This window comes from Pocillopora damicornis, chromosome 12, assembly GCF_964200805.1.
Source record: "Pocillopora damicornis chromosome 12, jaPocDami1.2, whole genome shotgun sequence".
In the NCBI taxonomy this organism is placed as follows: Eukaryota; Metazoa; Cnidaria; class Anthozoa; order Scleractinia; family Pocilloporidae; genus Pocillopora; species Pocillopora damicornis.
The window spans coordinates 17509725-17529758 of NC_142681.1; the positions used below are offsets into that span (position 1 = coordinate 17509725).

Below are 20034 nucleotides of genomic sequence, written 5' to 3' on the forward strand. Positions count from 1 at the left end.
GATTCTATACTTCCCACGCATTGAAAGACGATCTCACTCAACTCGGAAAAAACTCTTCTCATGTCACATTAAAAATTAAATATTTGGTCTCTCTGCTGTGAAAACCAATCCATCGCTTGCTCGTTTAGTTCGGGATACTTGGGAGTGATACAGCCCATTTTTGCACATTTTCCCATCGATTTTTCGCCTACATGCATATCTCTAAACGTGAAATTTTCCATTCCTACCAAAAATCTCGAAATTTTTTCACATTTTTTACCTTTCTTGATCAATCATCTTGTATAAAGAGCTACAAAATGTAGGTTTATTCGGTCAAGTGACCGCCTAGGGCAAGAATTGCATGACAAAATTATGGCAGTGCCCAAAGATTTTTTTTATGATTTTCAGAGATGAAATGATGGATTATAAAGGGGAATCAAGACTAGTGTTTCACCTTTCTGGCAGGGGGAGATATTTGACCTCAAAGTTGTCAGATATTTGGATGAATCGAAAAGTCTAAACACATAGTCGTTTATTTGCCTCTGTTAATTGAGAAGCTGTCAATTAAATTAACTGATACTTGCAGCAGACATTGACTAAGGATGTAAAAATATATATACAAACCTTCAGAGTGATTGATTAAATACCATCGCAGTGAGAGCTTCATACATTTTACCAAGTAGTCTATCTCCCCCCAGAAAAAACCAAAACAGAAACCAGTTTGTCTTTTTGAGTTTTGGGGTAGACCCTTTAAACTGGCAAAGTTTCATCGAAATTGGTGAGATGGCATGTAGAACGACTGCCTGGTGCTCTCGTGGACACGCTCTTAAGGAAGAAATATAACTCGTGTTTCTTTACAAGCTGAGAAGCATTTGACTTCGACGAGCAGAGAGGGCTAAAGTTTTTACATAAGCTTATCACAGAAAGTTTGGCAATGATTTCCTTCTTTAATAACGACAAAACAAGAGGATAGAGAGTCTTGTATGCAGCATGACCAGCTTTTCTTTGATAAATGGAAGAGGTTGTAAAGTGATTACACTTTTGTTGAGTTTTGTTTGGAAGGTTTTTTTAAGTGAACGAAACCGATCAGGCAGGGAGCGGTGACAGCGTGTGGTACAAGTCATCGGCTAGACTAATATGATTAAACGTCTCTCTGAAAAACTGTAAAACATATTAAAGTTCTGCGGGGACTATGAGGAAAGAAAAGCGATCAAAGCTTTTTGCCAGGCTAAACAAGGTGACATGCTTCTGGTCGTAAAATAAATGTCGCCGAGTTCACAACGAGTGATCATGATTTAAATTTCAGTTTTCCAATTTCTATTGGCACACTTATTTGAATTTGCCATTGTGTAGGCTTAATCTATTTCAGATGCAAATACTGTGATTAAGTATGATGGATACCGCGCAGCATGAAAACAAGAAAAAAATAAACACCAGTCAATAGCGCCAATTTCATCACTAGTGTCCTGTTTTAATTGTAAGGACGGGTGTTACAAAGTGCGAAGAGCTGGTTACAAAGTGCAATAGGTACGACAGGTATTACAAAGTGTGACGATTTTTAAAAACCTCGCTGCTCTAATAACTAAATATCATCAGTCGATTATTATATGAAATTCAAGCAGGTGTTTTACGCGGGAATTGTGCTGCAGATTTTCAAACTACAAAGCTTCTTCAATGTTGCTCTATTGATTATTCTTGTTTCTTTTTTTAGTGTGGCTCAACACTATCAAGATTTCTGAGTGCCTCGTATTTTTATGTGTATTTGTACAAAAAGTTGTTTAATTATTTTCTCCCATCAGGTTGGAGTCATAGACTTAAAGACGTAGTGACTAATTGAACTATGAAACTTCTCCATATTCTTCTGTTACTGGTTTACTTAATTTTCCACGAATTCTGAACAAAAAACGCAGTGCAGGTTCAAAGTCGCTTTGCTGAACACTCCTCCTTATATCATGAACGGAAGTCTCGATCCAGGATTTATGTACCAAACCATTAAATGGTTTGTGGACATGGCTTGCTTTAGTAGACAAGCAAGCGACCCAACAGCTTGCAATATGGATACCATCTTTGTGCGAAGTCAAGATGAAATGTCAAATCTGATGAAAACCAAGAAAGTGGATTTCACTTTTCCCTTTCAAGCTAACCATAAGATAGACGATGATGGACTGCCTAATGTCACACTGATCCGAGCATTTGTGTCATTTGGCAGTTCTCTAATAGCAAACTTAAAGAAGTGTGAGGAAGAATCAGAGGAACAGCTGTTTGCACCTATTACGTCACGATGGCCAATTCTGTCAGGAGTTTCAGGAATACTCGTATGGCTTTTGGTGAGAACATAAATTTATGTTGTTCATACAGTACCACATAGACTTAGATAGACAGCACGTTCGGGCGACGGGACACGACAGAACTCTGAGAGGAGATGCCTGGAGGTTTTAGGAAAACTTTAATGAATTTTGTTTTACTAGTCATGAAAATGTACATCTGACCTCTTGATAGAATGGAATCAAAGCAGAATTTTTTTTCCTGTTCTTTTTATGAACGATATCCAAGTGATCTGAGAATAACAATTTCTTTTGGGATAGCTCCTAGTTAAAACACCGAAACATTCTTTTGCAGGCTATAAAAGTAGACTTTTCGTTCCTGATTGCAGGAGCGCAGAGTTAACAAAGACCAGTTTTCACCTTTATTTACGGCTGGTGCACCTAAAGGATTTTGGTGGGCCGTGCTCTCCCTCACAACAGTGGGGTATTTCAATTCTCTCTAAGATAACTGCACTTGCAATTAAACGTACTTCTAAGTTTTTGACTTGAGTTGCGGTTTTTTATGATTAATCCTTTTCTAAATCAGGTACGGTGACGTAACTCCAAAGTCCTTTCTTGGCCGTATATTTGGCATTATCTGGGTTCTGGTGGGAGCAATCATGATGTCATTGCTTAATAATCAGTGCCATGCAAGCCTCCCTTGATGGCACAAAATGCAAAGATATTGTTGGTAAAGAGGTGCGTATAAAGAAAGAAAAGTTTCATCCTAAGTGTTGCCAAAAGAAGACGAATCTGTCCTTTAGTAGTAATCAATCAGGTAATCAATACTAGCTGCACAACATGAACGGAGTTAGTTTTCATCAACAGAGGACTTTAGCTCTTTAAACCCATTAACCTACGTTCCCATACTGATTTGATCAAGAAACTTTTAATCTACAGAGTTTGACTCTCTTCAAGAAATGCAAAAAAATCTTAGCCAAGGAGCAATTAGAAGAGTATTGTTAATAATAATAAATAATAATAATAATAATTTTATTTATATAGCGCTAAAATCCAATAATTGTCCAAAGCGCTACCTAATTCCAAAATAAAATATAAAAAATATAAAATATAAAATATCTACAATATACAATATAATTCAAATATAGCCTAAGTTATCTACTATATAAATCAAAAACATCTCAAAACAAAAGGAATCTCATAACCTATATGCTAACTTAAATAAAAAAGTTTTAAGGGATTGCTTAAAAGTTGCCACTGAAGCACATTTCCTAATCTCTAGAGGTAAATCGTTCCACAATTTAGGTCCTGCAATAGAGAAAGCTCTGTCTCCATATGTTTTCAATCTGCTTCTTGGAACCACTAAATATTCTTTACATGAAGAACGCAATGACCTAGAGTATGTTTTAAAATTCAAAAGGTCAGAAATATAAGAAGGTGCAAGGCCATGAAGGGCCTTGTATACCAATAAAAGGACTTTAAAAGTTATTCTAAACTCAACTGGTAACCAATGAAGATTAATTAAAATAGGAGTTATATGAACATGCCTCGGTGTCAATGTGACAACACGAGCTGCAGCATTCTGAACTGCCTGTAGTCTAGCTAACAGATACTTAGGAAGGCATGTAATAAGGAATTACAGTGATCAAGTTTCGAACTAATAAATGCATGGACTAGGATTTTACATGTATCTTGGCTTAAGTACTTGCGGATTTTAGCAATATTTCTCAAATGATAGAATGATGATTTACAAATGTTCTTAATGTGCTCCTCAAAACTAAATATGCTATCAAACTGAACCCCTAAATTAAATTACGATCCAATTGTTGGATCATAACACTGCATTGTACTTTCTGGATAAATTTGGTTCGAAACGAAGCAGACAAATTAGAATGACACGTAACATCGATTATCCAATGGAGTATTATCTGGCGCATGTAAGCCATGACGTCACACCACTTCCAACAAGGTCACCAAATGAAACCAATTACTCCGAGGAGCAACGATTTAAAACATAGCGTTTTTCTTCACAAGCAGCTTGCATCCATTAGAGTTTCGTTCTTCAGTCTCACGGTAATCGTGTTGTTCAATAGATTGCTTAGAGTATTTGCAGTTTGGTTTCAGATTTCAGTTTTTTTTTCAACAAGTGTACGTTTTTCAACTAAGACATCGGCATACTTGGCATACTTGGCATACAAGGCATACAAGGCATACAAAGCTTTCATAGCTTTCAAGCGTTCGCGACTCAATCCGTTCGAAAAATACCGCTCAATAACATATTTTAGTGTGGATTGGCAGCGAACAATACGACTTCTGTATGGGTCTGTAGGTATTTTGAGCGTTTACACCATAAAGCTCCAGGTAATCGTCAACCAAAACCATTGAACCTCCATCGCCAAAGCAACAACCCCAGAACAAATACAAAATGGCTGACAAAGAGTTTTATAGGCAAAAATCTCGTGATTTGTCATGTGACCCGGCCCCATCCTTGCATGACAACGTCAACATCATCAAGATGACACACGCGATCTGAGGGTGAAGGTTTTCACATGCTGATCATCAGCATGTGAACACCTTCACCCTTATTGGATCACAGTTGGTTGTCATGGTGTTGAGGGCCCAATGACCACTGGGTGCTATTGCGCAATTTTTCCATTTCGTGGCGGAGGAAAAATAAAGGCGTTTTATGACTGGGCTACCACACGTATCCCAATGAATAGTTTGTTAACGACTAACCATGAATCGAGTCTGTATCGTTGGGGCAGACTCGGGAACTTTTGATAGAGGGAGGAAGGGAAGGGGTCACACTTACATTCAGAAAACAATTTTTTTTCTTTTACGCTAAGGCCAAAATAATCTAAGAACTATTTCAAGATAACTAAATTTCAATTACTTCAAGTCGAGAGGTATTTTATCATCTTGTCGTCGCACGAAGTTTTGCTTCAAGCAAGTAGTATATACACCCACATGTCTGGTTGGAGAGAGAACACATTTTTATGAACAAAAGGTATTCAACTTCTTGTGATATCAAAGCAATTTAGATGTTTATGATAACAGAGAGACATCTTTGGTACAGTTGTAAGAATGAAACTGATATGTAATTTCTAAGTGGTAAACACGTTTGGTCCAAGCTTCAGCATTTGTAATTTTGCAATATTCGAGGGAAGAGCGTTACCGGAATACTGCGTCAGTCGTCGTCCAGTGGACTGGGCACACTGGAAGTTAGATTACGTTGGTCATAGTTCCCGCTTTCACAGGCTCCAAAATGTCAGAACATATTAAATGTGTAGTAGTGTTTTCTCAGAGCAAGTGTGTAACTCAAGATAAGGAAGATATCACGCTTTATTAATCATGAGTAATGATTATATAATCTGAGCTTGTCTTGTTCCCTCTTTTAAACCGCACTTTAAGAAAAAGTGGCATAATTTTGAGTATAATTTGGAAACGCATCGGGCGATGCTAATAGCAAATAATGTCAAAAGCATAATGAGCTACTTTTATTATCACAATCTGTTAGAGCCTAATCACTATTCTACTGGCGCCTGTACACTTCATGCAGATAGTTTTCAATATGTTGACGAAAATAAGGCATTTCGTCATTGATACAGATAGTCTACTTGATTGTTTTGGTAGTATGGACCAAGTATTAACTTCTTTGTGAATAGAATGGCTTTCGTCGAACCGTTTTCTACTTGTTTTGGTTGGCTGATAATTGACTTATTTGACTTATTTGACGCAATCGAGGCCAATGAACTTACCATTTAAGTACAGTTTTGACTCGGCTATTGTTCATAATCAGCATGTACACTCGTGTTCAATGTGGACAAATAGTTCCTTTTTGCTGCGTTTTTTTGCGTCAAAGAACGTTTAAAAGAATAACATTTGTCAAAAATTATGATTGCAAATGATCAATATGAGACAGTTCGGTCTTTTAAAAGTGGGCTCATCATTTGTATGCAAACCAGGCGTAATTTTGGCGAGCGAGTGCTCAGTATTTTCTTAACGAAAATTATGGCCGCCATCTTTGATTTTAAAGGCAGCGGAAGGCTGGGGAGAGAAAGAAGTTTGTACCAAGGGGCGGTCGACGGTCAAAAATAAGGAGAGCAGTGGGGTGGGAGAGTAAAGATTACGCCTGTCAAAGGTCATTTGCAGAACTCCGTTCGCCAACAAAGGAATCCCTGATTGGTGCAGTTAAGCTCCAGCTGTCAATGACATTATTAGTGCGAGCTTATAACGTTAGCTCGCAGTGATCAGACCTCTGCACTGCAGGCTAGGCTCACTGTGATTCTTGATACCGTGGAGTTTCCTCTTTAATAAAGTGCTTCACGAAACTTCATGAGGTAAAGCTCCCAAAATTTCCTTTTGTAACATGACAGCGTCGACTGCTTAGTTTTCTAGATTTTAGTTAGAAACCATCGATGAGTCTGAAAGTTAACCAGCGTGCAAATAGTCTCAAGGGAGAAGGTTAAAAATAGATAGTGTTGTCATACACCATCTGTTATTTGCGTATGATTTCTAGTTGAAACTTTCATAACCTCCTCGTTTACCAACTGTTTGGAATCATTTTACGTCTGATGCGTTTTCCGTGAATAATGATTATGAACTTCGGAATGATCGAACGCCTTTTTCCACGCAGGATTGAAAGCATTTCAGTAGTATAGAGCACAGTTATTTCTACATATATTTTGAGGTATTTCTTTATTTCATTACTTTGTGTGTGTGTTTCACTGCAAAACATATGGTGCTCACCCGTTCGGAAAACAAGTCCTGAATATTTGAAAACGCGGCATTATTCACGCATTTTTCTGACATTTTCCGACAAGAGAATCCCAAGTTTTTCGGTTGTTTTCGAGTCGGCGAATTGGTCAGGAGTATTCGTTCCATTATCCAGCAGTTTTCCTTCACTTTTAACTTTTTAGAAGATTGCTTTCACAGAAGTTTCCGTCGAAGACAGAGCGTTTTCTTCCATTTTCCTTGGACAGGAAAATGCCCAGAAAACGCCTGAAAACCACGTGTCGTCCAACGTTCACGGGTTGGTCAACGTAAAGAAGTGCGATGTTTTTGGCGTTTTTTAGCTGTTTGCGTTGAGAAGACGCGTTGTTATCGGCGATTCACCGAATGCGGTTATTCCCACGCATTTTCAAGTAGTTGCCGTTCGATTGTCGTGCGAAAAATTGGTATTTATTCCTATATTTATCGGTGTTTTACACCGTTAACCATTTGGACATCTATAGATATGTTTATTATACATATTTATTTTGGTGAAGCCCTTTTTTCTTCAATGAAAAAAAAAACCAAACAAAACAACAACAACAACAAAAACGGCCACACCGTTTCACCAAAGCATGCCGGTTTGAATGAAACAAATTATGGCATGCAAATCATTGAGTGCAGTTAAACAGCCTTTGAATAGTCGCAAGAGAAAAGATTAAAAATGGATAGTGTTGTCTTACACCATTGGTTATTTGTATGTCATTTCTAATTGAAACTTTAATAACCTCCTCGTTTACCAACTGTTCGGAATCATTTTTACGTCTGATGCATTTTCCGTGAATAATGATGATGAACTTCGGAATGATCGAACGCCTTTTTCCTTGCAGGATTAAAAGCATTTCAGTAGTATAGAGCACAGTTATTTCTACATATATTTTGAAGTATTTGTTTATTTCATTACTTCATGCGTGCCTTATTGCGAAACATATGGTGTTCACCGGCTCGGAAAACAAGTTCTGAATATTTGAAAACGCGGAATTTTTCAAGCATTTTTCTGACATTTTCCGACAAGAAAATCCAACGTTTACCCGTTGCTTTCGAGTCGGCGAATTCGAGTGTTCGTTTCATTATCCAGCAGTTTTCCTTCACAGCTAACTCTATGAAAACGATTGTTTTCCTAGTGATAAGAATGCGGTTAGCAGATGGGAAAACGGTTTGTATTCGTTGCTTACTGGTGTTTTCCAGTAACAAAAGATTGCTTTGAAAGAAGTTTTCCGTCGAAGACAAAGCGTTTCCTTCCATTTTCTAAGACAGTAAAATTGCGTAGAAAACGCTTGAAAACAACATGTCGTCTAACGTTCACGGGTTGGTCAACTAAAGAAATACGATGCTTTCTGACGTTTTTTTAGCTGTTTGCGTAGAGAAAACGCGTTGTTATCGGTGATTCCGAATGCAGTTATTTACACGCATTATCTCGTATTTGCTGTTCAATTATCGTGCGCAAAATGATATGTATTCCTGTATTCATCGGTGTTTTAGACTATTAACCATTTGGACATTTACATATATAGATTTTACTCCTTGTGGTTTCCTCAGCTTTAGGCTCCCTTGCTTTGAACGATTTCGACGAGGTTCCATCGATCGCTAAATCCACTGCGCAAATCAAATGATCCATTGAACTACTTGGGCCTTTACATGAATTTTTTAAAGCAATTTTATTACCAACTAACCAAACTGGTATTTGGCTAGTTACATCGATTCTTAATAAAACAATTTTACAATAGTCCTTTTGTTCTATGTAGTGCTGAGGGACTTTGGCCGAAGCGACGCAAAAAAAGGCCGTGATTAATCGGAAATGATTGATGACGCCAGCGGAAAGCACATTTATTTGCCTGGCTCTGAATATTTCCCATAATGATTATTAATCATATTGCAGTATGTTTACTGGTTCCCTTCTGAAAATCTTTCATTACATCGAAACGCGTTCGTCTTTTCAAATTTCAATGCATCCCTTCGACAGACTTCATTAATTGTGTTCAGAGTCCGCCCCCACTCTCTCCCCCACAGTTAACTATATAATAACATTCGCTCAATCTGGCGTCACAGTCTAGGACACAAAATATTCTGCAGTGTTAGAAAAAAAATCACCTTGACGCGGTGTTTTTGTTCACAATGGGGAGTTATTTATAATCCTGGCATAGCCATGCTTACAGATTTTGTAGAACACAAATTAATATGCAAAGAACTGCCGTTACATTCTTTGACACTCAAAAACGGGGTCGAAGAAAAACCATATTTTATCAAAAGATCTCATATAATGAGATAATTAGTCTAAATTCTTTTAGAAATTATTATCTTCTAGCCCAAAATTTTAATAATCAAGCCCTTAAACTGCATATGCCACAATTACAAATTGTGTCGGTCTGAAGATTCACAGTACGGTTCTGTTTTGGGAAAAAGGGATCCACTTGTAAACTGGTTAGATTTCAGTCATAAAACTTTGGCGTAAAGTATATTTCTAGAAGCCCACTTGATGACACAGACCTTGACAAAAAACAGTTATTGCCAACCGCGAAGCGCAATTCAAAATTCATAATGGGTTAATCTCTCGAACTTCTTGATGGAAGCGAATCACAATTTGTCGGTATGTCTGAAGCCGCCTTGTCTGATTCCATTACTCCGCACTTGCACATACGCTTGTTGATGTAAATTCTGCAAGCACACCGACTCAGATAACGGCATGTTGTGTGGTAGCAGAGACATCGTAGCTCATCGTAAAAAAGCGTTCAGTGAGGGTAGGTGACTATTGCCAGGAGTGGAGGTTGCTACCTTAATGAGGACTCCAGAACTTTTTGTCTTTAAAAAACTCCTTCGAGTCCTTTTAGAAGGTCAAAAATCATATTTTCGTTCCATTCTTTTCAAGTGCATGATGTCTTCTTCGTAAAAATTCTCATGTAAGTGTAATGGAAATCACATGGAGATCTGGTCTTGCATTGCTCCCATGCAGTATAAAACAACAGGCTTGCAAACAGATAATACATTATTTTGACTTTCGCATCTGTGTTTTATTTTATTTTAGATCTAAATACAACTTGAAGTCTGAAGCCCTTCAAGGGAGGTTTCTAACCATATCATATCTTGGTGGTGCTAACGATGCACGTTGCAGCTCTGAGACTGGTTGTATGCCTAACGGTTTGCTGCGATTTATGGCTTTCCAGCAGCCAAAAGCTCCCACTTGATTCAATCAATCAATCGGAATTAGCGCGCAAAGCCCGTGAAATCAGGCAACATCGTCAAGTTCGCCAAACGCGTCAACTTCGTCAGGAACAAGATAAAGAAACGAAATGCAAATTCAAACTTGCCCTGCTAGATTTTCCTCCTTACATTATGAACCAAAGTATTAACCGAGGATTTATGCATCAAACCCTAACATGGCTTGTGGACATGGCTTGCTTTGGTAGAGTAGCAACACACTCCATAGCTTGCAAAATGGAACCAGTATTTGTTCAAAATCAAGACGAAATGGTGAAGTTGATAAAAAATCGGTTGGTTGATTTTGGTTTTCCGATTCTATCAGATGCAAAAGAAAAACTTACGGGTCTAGACGATGTGACACTCATCCGGGCATTTGCATCATCCGGGTGTTCGATGATTGTGAACTTAAAGCAGTGCGAAGCAGAGTCACGGGAACAGTTATTTACTTCCATTACGTCACAATGGCCAATATTGGCTTTTATCATATTGCTGTCAGGGATATCTGGAGTGATCATTTGGCTCTTGGTAAGAGTTAAGGCTTATCATCGTCAATCTATACTCAGCTTCTGAAGCTCTTTAGTTTTAATTCAACGTAAGGTTAGATTCAACCTTAATTGTTACGGCTTTAGCATAAAAATAGTACAAGGAGGAATCGACGGCAGCATTTTTGAGTAAACGGTTAGTTAGCCACACCTTATCGCTTCACCGAAATAAAAAGCCAAACTAAAAAAAAGGATCTCACAGTGAATAAAGAAAAAACTGTAATGCCCCACATTTCATAAATCCACAAATAATGTTTGTTTATTTGTAGGTGAAAAAAGACCCTTGCAATGACGCAAGCTATCGAATAATAACATTTTATTCCAAGATTCTAAGATTTCGGATACTAAACGTCACCTTAATATTAGTTTTTGTAAATAATATTAATTCATTAAACAGATAAACCGATTTCATGACAGGAACACCGTTCAAACGCGTCTCAGTTTTCACCCCTGTTCACGAAAGGATCACCTGAAGGCTTTTGGTGGGCAGTGGAATCACTTACAACAGTAGGGTTAGTTGATTTAGATTTGGGTATTGGTGGGATTTTTTTTTCATAGCGTCCTTTGAATATAATCAAAAATTAGCAAAATTGTAAAACCCATTTCTTTGTCGGTTTTGTTACATGCGTCGGGTTTATCAAAATCTCAGGGATTCCATTCTTCAATTGGCTTCCAGTCTTACAAACAACTAGTTGTCACGTGGTACCGGATTCCTCTCGTTTACAGCTCTTCACAGAAAGCAAAATGAATAGTAACAAAGAAAAGAAAAATAATTTTCCATTGCACATCTTAAAACCATGTTTCAGTTTTTTATCTACTTATTTATTTTTTACATACATACATGTCCAATACACTCGAACCGCTACGATTCGTCTACGGTCGTTGACGAATCGACACACCGGAAGTCGAATCGTGCGTTAACATACCGGAAGTGGAGGTTGGTAAACAATTTTTGAAAATGAATAGTATAAAAGTCGAGGGGCGTGAGCAATATGTGAAAATGAGTAGGATGAAAAGAGAAAATGACAACGTGAACCTTCCACGTTCTTAAAGTGTGAAACAGCGACGATTCGTCCACGGTCGTTGACGAATCTTCACACCGGAGGTATGACGGTTCGACATCAACTGTGACGAGTCGTTCGATTCGAGTCGATTCGACAACATCTCCAACCCTCCTTCGTAGTTACTCGCGGAATATTTTCTAAGTGTCTCGCAAATCGACTTCCGGTATGACAGGTCGACACCAGCTGTGACGAGTCGTTCGATTCGACAAAATCTGCAACCCCCTTTCGTGGCCACTTGCGGAATATTTTCTAAATGTCTTGTTAATGGACTTCTGGTATGACGGGTCGACGGGTGCAACTGAGACGAGTCGTTCAATTCGACAACATTGTCAACAACCCTTGACAGCTACTTGCGAAATATTTCCCAAGTGATTTGCAAATTGACTACCAGTATGCGTTTTCATCTAATGAGAGATGTTTAATCAGATTTCCGGTACAACAAGACGCATTAACCGCATCAAACGGTAGAATGATTCGCAAACTGCCTTTGACGAATCGTAGCGGTTTGGGTGTATTGGACAACCCTCTTTATATACTTACTACACTATCCTCAAAGTGCGAAGATGTTTGGTTCCTTTTTCTCATTAGGTACGGTGATAAGACGCATAAAACCCTCTGTGGACGTGCATTTGGTATAATGTGGATCCTGATAGGAGTTATAACGTTGTCGCTGTTCACCGCCACATTTACAAATGCTATGCAAGCTTCCCTGGATGGTACTGGATGTAGGGAAATCGGTGGCAAAGAGGTTAGTAACCCTAACATGAATACCTAAAAAACCCTTTGCACCCTAACATCATTATGCCTCTTCTTTATAATTTTCTCTATATATTTCTTATGGTGCTGAAAAAAAGGATTTATTTTAACAATCAAGAGTTTCTTTGATTGGTGATCATTTCTTTTATTCTCGTGACCTCAATGTTTGATTCAGGGGTGATATTGTAAGGAGATATATCAGTTGATTATTTTCTTGGTTTCAAATTAGATTCCCTACATTTTTCAATTTATCCTAAACGAAGCGTCGAAAGGTTTTTCCCTGAAAAAGTTATATTGCCAATAAATGAAATCCTACCCTCATCGATCGAACTCAAGAACAACTAAAATGTAACTCGGCCTTGTGACTCAAACCTCTGAGTCACAGGGCAGGGTTGTTCAAATAAGGGTTCAGACAACTCAGCAGTAATGTGAAATCTTATTTCAGATCTGAAAGCTGTAAAAGAAAATTCAGTATAATTATTTTTGTCCACACTTATTAGATGCTCTTTGAAAAAAATAAAGAAAATTATTCGAAAAAGGTTGCTGAACAAAGGGATGAAGAAACCCGTATGAAATTAACCCCGGATTAGTACTACTGAGACCACTTCGAACTGCTGGGCCCTGGATGACTGAGTGCGGCCATGTTTATGATCCCTGGAGCAGCTAGGAATCATGAGCTACCTGAGTTTGTGTTAGCAAGCTGTATTGAAGAAAGAGATTAACATTAAACAATTTTTATTGATCGTCCAAATGGAAAATTGCTTTGGTTTTGTACAATTTCGGATATTATTGGCCCTTTCACAAACGATGCCTTTCCTGTTCCTATTATTTAGGGTGGGTCTTTCCGGAACTACAACTTATAAGTGTAGTTTCGTTGCACAGACTTTTCATATTATTTGAAAGAGGAAAGTACTTATCATCTGGCCCTAAGTTTTCATCAATTTGTGTTCTTTTTTTCGCTGATATTTTTTGACTCGTGCGGCGGACCTCTCCAAAAAGTGCAGACTGCTTGCAGTCTATGCACAAACTCAAATATAAAAAACAAGACAAAAAAAAAAAGAAAGAAGTACGAAACATTTCGCTGCGGCCCACCCTTGAGCATGTTACATCATGGTCTGAGTACTCAGACTCGTTCCAATAGCCTCCACAACTTTCTTCGTATAATCTATCGCCAGTAAAGCCCTCTTCGCTGACCGAATCACTCTACAACCTTTCTAGAATCTTGTTAACTGAACACCTACTAATTGTTAGCAAATTGTAAATGTACCTAAAAATATGTGAATATTCCAATATGATAGATAATTTTTACTTGACAAGAAAAACAAATTTTGTAGGTTTTATCGGGTATTTTTTCTGTCGACAAATGTGTAAGTCTTTACCAGGCCCTATTAAATTTTTCTATGTGCGATGACCTAACAATTACTGACCATTGCCATGTGAGAAATCAGATTCAGGACTTACAAAGTGTGTCCTTGCAACAGTGAAAGGCCTAAAGGATTTAGTCGCGTGCGGAGGCTCTAAGGGGAGGGGGGTAAGGTTGCGAAAAAAGGATGACCACACCCAATACATGCGCAAGAGAAGATAAAAGCTGTTCTAATGTAGTGTGATTTACCTTAGGTTGGCGTGTTCATCAAAAATACTGATACGAAAATTGTGGCAAAGCAGTACGACGCAAAGATAATTGGTAAGTAACAATTTTCGCTGAGGCTATATCTACTGACAACATTCCGTTCACAAATAAGTTTTCAAATGCATCTGTCTTCATTCGTCCAATTAACGTGACGATGTCATACTCGATTAACGAAAATTAGGGATGTGCTCCTGATTCGGAGGACTCGGGGATAGTTCTGCATTTACCTGATTCCGTAACATTAATTCGTACCGGGGGCACACGCCAGTATGACTTCCCATTCAAATGCAAACGTACACGAACACAGAGCCACGAGAGGGGGGAAGGGGGTTGACTTCGCTCAGAGGTGAAAGTCTTCCCATATCACGAAGACACACCTTACACTTAAAATACATTTCAGTGACACCCCAACTACCAAACTGTCAACTGGAAAAGCCTCAGTGGTTCGTTTTCTATGAATGCATTTTTGTAAAAAAATATTTAGCCTTTTTTAAGTGACCTCCGTTGTGACCAGACTGATCCAGAAATATCTGATATTACAGGGTTTAGCTGCGTGGAAGAGATGCAAAAAAAAAACTCAGCGAAGGAACCATTGGAAGAGTCCTTGTGGATCGAAAGACTGCATTTTACTTTCTCGATAAATCCGGACTGAGAAAGAACAGGCAGATACGAATGATTCGCAATATCGATTATCCGATGGATTATTACTTGGTGCATGTATACACGGCACCAGTGAACGTTACAAATGACACCGATCCAGAAATTGTCAAGAGAAAAAAGGTGGTGGAATGTGGACCAGCATTAAAGGAATATTCCACAGAATTGCGCGTAGAAAGTCTAAAGGCCTCAGGTGACCTGATACCCGTAGAACTGCAGGTAGTCTTCTACAACACTTATGAACTAAAGTGATCAAGAGTAATTGTTGATACTCACGTCAGGTTTCTGATGCACGACCATACAAAGGTTTTTTTTTTTTGTCGCCTTACGGATTTAACTGGCCGACAAAATATTAGAGGGTCGGTTTAGGTATCTCTAGCCCTCTGATAATGAATTTATGAAAATATGTCGAATCCAGAACTAGGAAAATGAGAAAAGTAGGATACCTGTGGGAAAACAAAGACTACCCTTGCCCTTTAAACAATTCTGAGTGGTTGAATCTATCCCTCTTTAATGTTTTTTTTTCTTTTTAGACGGCAACCTTATATGATCAAATGGATGGTTTATTCTCAAGTGGCTCAGAAAGAACCCGGTTTCTCTTATTTAGTCTTCTTGGGATATTCCTCGGACTTGTCATCATTGGGGTGTTTTGGGAGGGCTTGAATTCTTGTAATCCCGCGATTCTAAAGAGGAAAGGTAAGTTTAACCCCTGTGGAAATATTTGGATTCCATTTGTCCTTGTTCTACCAACAACAAAGGTTGTCATTTTTTAGGGGGCAGGTCAGAGGATTTTGCGGGGGGGGGGGGGGAAAGAGATGCGTGCTTTTCAGGGGGAAGGCAGGGAAGGACCAGTCGTACCTATAAAGGGCGATCATTAGAATTCAACAGAACTAAATGGAGGATCAGGTAAATTGTGATACAACCCAAATCCTCCGAAGTAACTCTTTCCCCGTCTTCTAGCCCCAACTGTGTGATAGATATTGACCGTTCCCAAATACAATTTATTTTTTGCAAAATTAGGTATTGACAGATCCATTTCTTTAATTCTTCAGATATGCACAAGTGTGACCAAGGAAGCGAGGAAGATCATCCAGGCCACTTTAACAGGAAGAAATTCGTGGTGGAGAGTTTTCAGGGTTTTGAAAATAGACTCAAAGAATTATCTAACGACTTGCAGAAGATTAAAAAAGCCTTTGCCAAAGCTCTCCTAATCCAGGAAAGAGATGCGCCTCATGAAACACTGCTGCAATAAGGCGAGAAATTGTAACGTTTAAATAGCTTTATCTTATTTTAACTCATTCCTATGAGCAGTGTTTGTAAATTATTAGTAATAACACTGTATCTATAGGTTCTTCTGCACGGGAGAATTCATTGTTATGTCATTTATCACATTTTGACAACCACCAAACTCTGTCCCCTAATCTGTCTCCTCTGGCCTGATGCATGGTCAGTGCCGAGAGGTCTGGGTTCGAGACCTAACTGGGTCTTGGACAAGACACTTTACTCTCCCCATGCCTCTCTCCACCCAGGAGAATAAACGGGTATTAGCGAATTGTCAAGGAAGCCTGATGAATGCTGGAGGTAACCTTGCGATGGACTGGCAACTCATCCGGGGGAGGGGGGAGGACGGGAGTAGTAATACTTCTCGTTATGCTAAAGTGAAACCGGGATAAGTTCCGGCTGAGTGGGTCACTTGGCTCGACGATGGAGCCAAGGAAGGCAAGTTTTAATCTTGTAAAATTACCGTATGGCTGTATCCCAAACAAAATCAAGTGTTGTCTCTCATGATCGATAATTTGTACATAGAGGAGTTACCTTCTGAGAGTTGAAAAACAAAACCAAAGTTATTAAAGCAACCAATCAGAAGAACAGTTTACATTATCATATGCCAAAGAGAACTTAAAGTGAAAACAAGCAAACTGCTTCGAGAAAATAAAAAGGGGAATGAGCAAGTTGCAAATGTAATCTTGCATCCGATAGGTTGAGAGGATGGCTCAAGTTTTCTGGGCCAATCAACGAGCAGAGTTCAGCGAAGTTTAAGCAATCGCGGATGTCTTTTATCAATCATCAAATTCTACTTTTTCGACAGGCGTGTGGCAGTCTTTTATAGTTGTTTATAGTATTTCATTATTTAGAATAAGATTGTTTTATTTTTACGCTAGTGATAAGCTTGTAGATTCTGTCTCTCGGGTTTCAAAATATTGTTTTACTAGGCACACTCTGTAAAGTGCTTTTGGACATATGGACATATGAAAATGTGTGACATGAATGATGATGATAATGAAGATAATTACTATTTTTGTTGTTATAAGTTGGTCTCCTTAAGATTATTTGAAATTACTTGAAAATTTCATTATTTAAAGGGTTTTTTCTAACCAATACATACTACTATATTTTCCAGTCCACTCTGCAGCTAAATAATTGTGTAATAGCGGAGCTTGGATTGCATGTCGCATGTCTTTAAAAATGATGGTAATATAATTGTAACCCATCGAGCAGAGAAAATTTTACAGTCAAGAAACAGTTTTTTATTTTACTTTGTACAGTACGTTTATTTATCAGACTTATAATCTGGTCTGTATCATAAACCATTCCATTCCAATGTTTTGGTAGAAGCTATTATATGTGTGTATGTTTTACTGATGCGGCTATTTTCACGACACAATTCAAAAGAAATTAAGCAAAAAAGGTTGAGCCAAGACGGTAAAGTTTGGTTTGTAGCGTGCACATACATTGTAAACTATCATCTTAGTATTATCAATATAAATTTTAATTCACTAAAATTCTTTTCCAATACAATATAGTATAAACTTGACTAAATTAAAATCTGTCATAGGTCTCATTTCACATAATTATTTCATTCTAATGATTACATTCAATCGATTATAATCTGTTCCTTCCTAATCCTATCCTTAACTACTTCCGTGTTCAACCTAGCTCAAGAGAAATGTCATGGAAAATCTTACTTGAAGATAAAAAAAAATCCATCTTATATATAAAAAATCTAAAAATATTCTCACAAAAACAAAAACAAAAACTATTTTATAAATCCTGCTTGTTCTTTTTCGATTTCAAAGTCACAATGTTCAATGTTCAGAGGGACACGCCTAGTGGTGCGTGAACCTCTTGGGCAAAGTAAGGCAGACCTTAGTAGAGCGAAGGACACTTTTGAACGTATCCATGAAATCGTTTTGCTGTACCCCTCTCCTTTCTTAATAGAGATGAGTTACGCTAATCTACTATGGAAACGATTGCATTCGTCCGCCATGCCTCCGGTAGTAGTGAAGACTAAAGGTGTAAAAGTCCCTCGTTCAACTTCCAAAACCCTGTTGGCGTACAAATTTCAAAAGCGCACAAGGAAGAAACAGGTTTATGACTATGGGCAATACCATAACGTGAGCTGCTGAGAAGTTCCGACGTGACTGGGGCCGTACGCATAGAAGCGAAACAAAGTCCATAGGAAACCCACGAATAAGAGTCAGACGATGGTGCACGCAGAATAGTGTGGACTGGCCGCGAACAATACGACTTCTGTATGAGGAGTCTATAAGTATTTCGAGCGTTTGCACCATAAAGCTCCAGGTAATCGTAAACCAAAACCATTGAACCTCCATCGCCAAAACAACAACCCCAGAACAAATACAAAATGGCTGACAAAAGAGTTTTATAACCAAAAATCTCATGGTTCGTCAAGTGACTCGGCCCTGTCCTTGCATGACAACGTCAATCATCATCAACATAACACACGTGATCAGCATGTGAGCACCTTCACCCTCATTGGATCACAGTTGGTTGTCATGGTGTTGAGGGCCCAATGACCACTGGGCACTATTGCGTAATTTTTCCATTTTGTGGCGGAGGAAAAAAGAAAGACAACAAAAAAAAAAACAGAGGCCTTTTTATGACTGGGCTACCACAGGTATTCCAGTAAATAGTTTTTTAACGACTAACCATGAATCGAGTCTGTACCGTTGGGGCAGACTCGGGAACTATTTCAAGATAACTAAATTTCAATTACTTCAAGTCGAGAGGTATTTCATCTTCTTGTCGTCACACTAATTTTTGCTTCAGACAAGTGGTATATACACCCACCTGTCTGGTTGGAGAGAAAACACATTTTCACGATCAAAAGGTATTCAACTTCTTGTGATATCAAAGCAATTTAGTTGTTTATGATAACAGAGAGACATCGTTGGTGCAGTTGTAAGAATGTAACTTATATGTAATTTCTAAGTGGTAAACACGTTTGGTCCAAGCTTCAGCATTTGTAATTTTGCAATATTCGATGGAAGAATGTTACCGGAATACTGTGTCAGTCGTCGTCCAGTGGACTGGGCACGCCGGAAGTTAGATTACGTTGGTCACAGTTCCCGCTTTCACAGGCTACAAAATGTCACAACATATCAAATGTGTAGTAGTGTTTTCTCAGAGCAAGTGTGTAACTCAAGATAAGGAAGATATCACGCTTTATTAATTATGAATAATAATTATATAATCTGAGCTTGTTTTGTTCCCTCTTTTAAACCGCACTTTAAGAAAAGGGGCATAATTTTGAGCATAATTTGGAAAAACACCGGGCGATGCTAATAGCCTATAATGTCAAGAGCATAATGAGCTACTTTTATTATCACAATTTATGAGAGCCTAATTACTATTCTACTGGCGCCTTTACACTTAATGCAGATAATTTTCAACGTATTGAAGAAAATAAGGTATTTCGTCATTGATACAGATAGTCTACTTGATTGTTTTGGTAGTATGGAGCAATTATTGACTTCTTTGTTAATAGAATGGCTTTCGTCGCACCGTTTTCTACTTGTTTTAGTCGGCTGATAATTGACTTATTTGACTACTCCGCAATCGAGTCTAATAAACTTGTCATTTAAGTACAGTTTTGACTCCACTATCGTTCATAATCAGCACGTACACCCGTATTCAATGTGGACAAATAGTTCGTTTCCGCGGCGTTTTTTTGTGTCAAATAACGTTCAACAGAATAAAATTTGTCCAAAATTATGATTGCAAATGATCAATATGAGACAGCTTGGTCTTTTAAAAGTGGGCTCATCATTAGTTTGCAAACCAGGCGTAATTTTGGCGAGCGAGTGCTCAGTATTTTCTTAACGAAAATTATGGCCACCATCTTTGATTTTAATGGCAGCGGAAGGCTGGGG

At 38.3% G+C, this 20034-nt stretch overlaps 2 pseudogenes across 1 annotated transcript; both read left to right on the forward strand.

Moving 5' to 3' along the window:
- Positions 1 to 1862: 1862 nt before the first annotated feature.
- On the forward strand, positions 1863 to 4261 carry LOC149036778 (uncharacterized; annotated as a pseudogene).
- A 2448-nt stretch (positions 4262 to 6709) lies between these two features.
- On the forward strand, positions 6710 to 17680 carry LOC149036779 (uncharacterized; annotated as a pseudogene). Its single transcript, XR_016181503.1, has 8 exons — positions 6710 to 6933; positions 10036 to 10736; positions 11171 to 11265; positions 12406 to 12565; positions 14191 to 14279; positions 14764 to 15079; positions 15394 to 15556; positions 15913 to 17680. The product of XR_016181503.1 is annotated as an uncharacterized LOC149036779 (transcript).
- The last annotated feature ends 2354 nt before the right edge of the window (positions 17681 to 20034 follow it).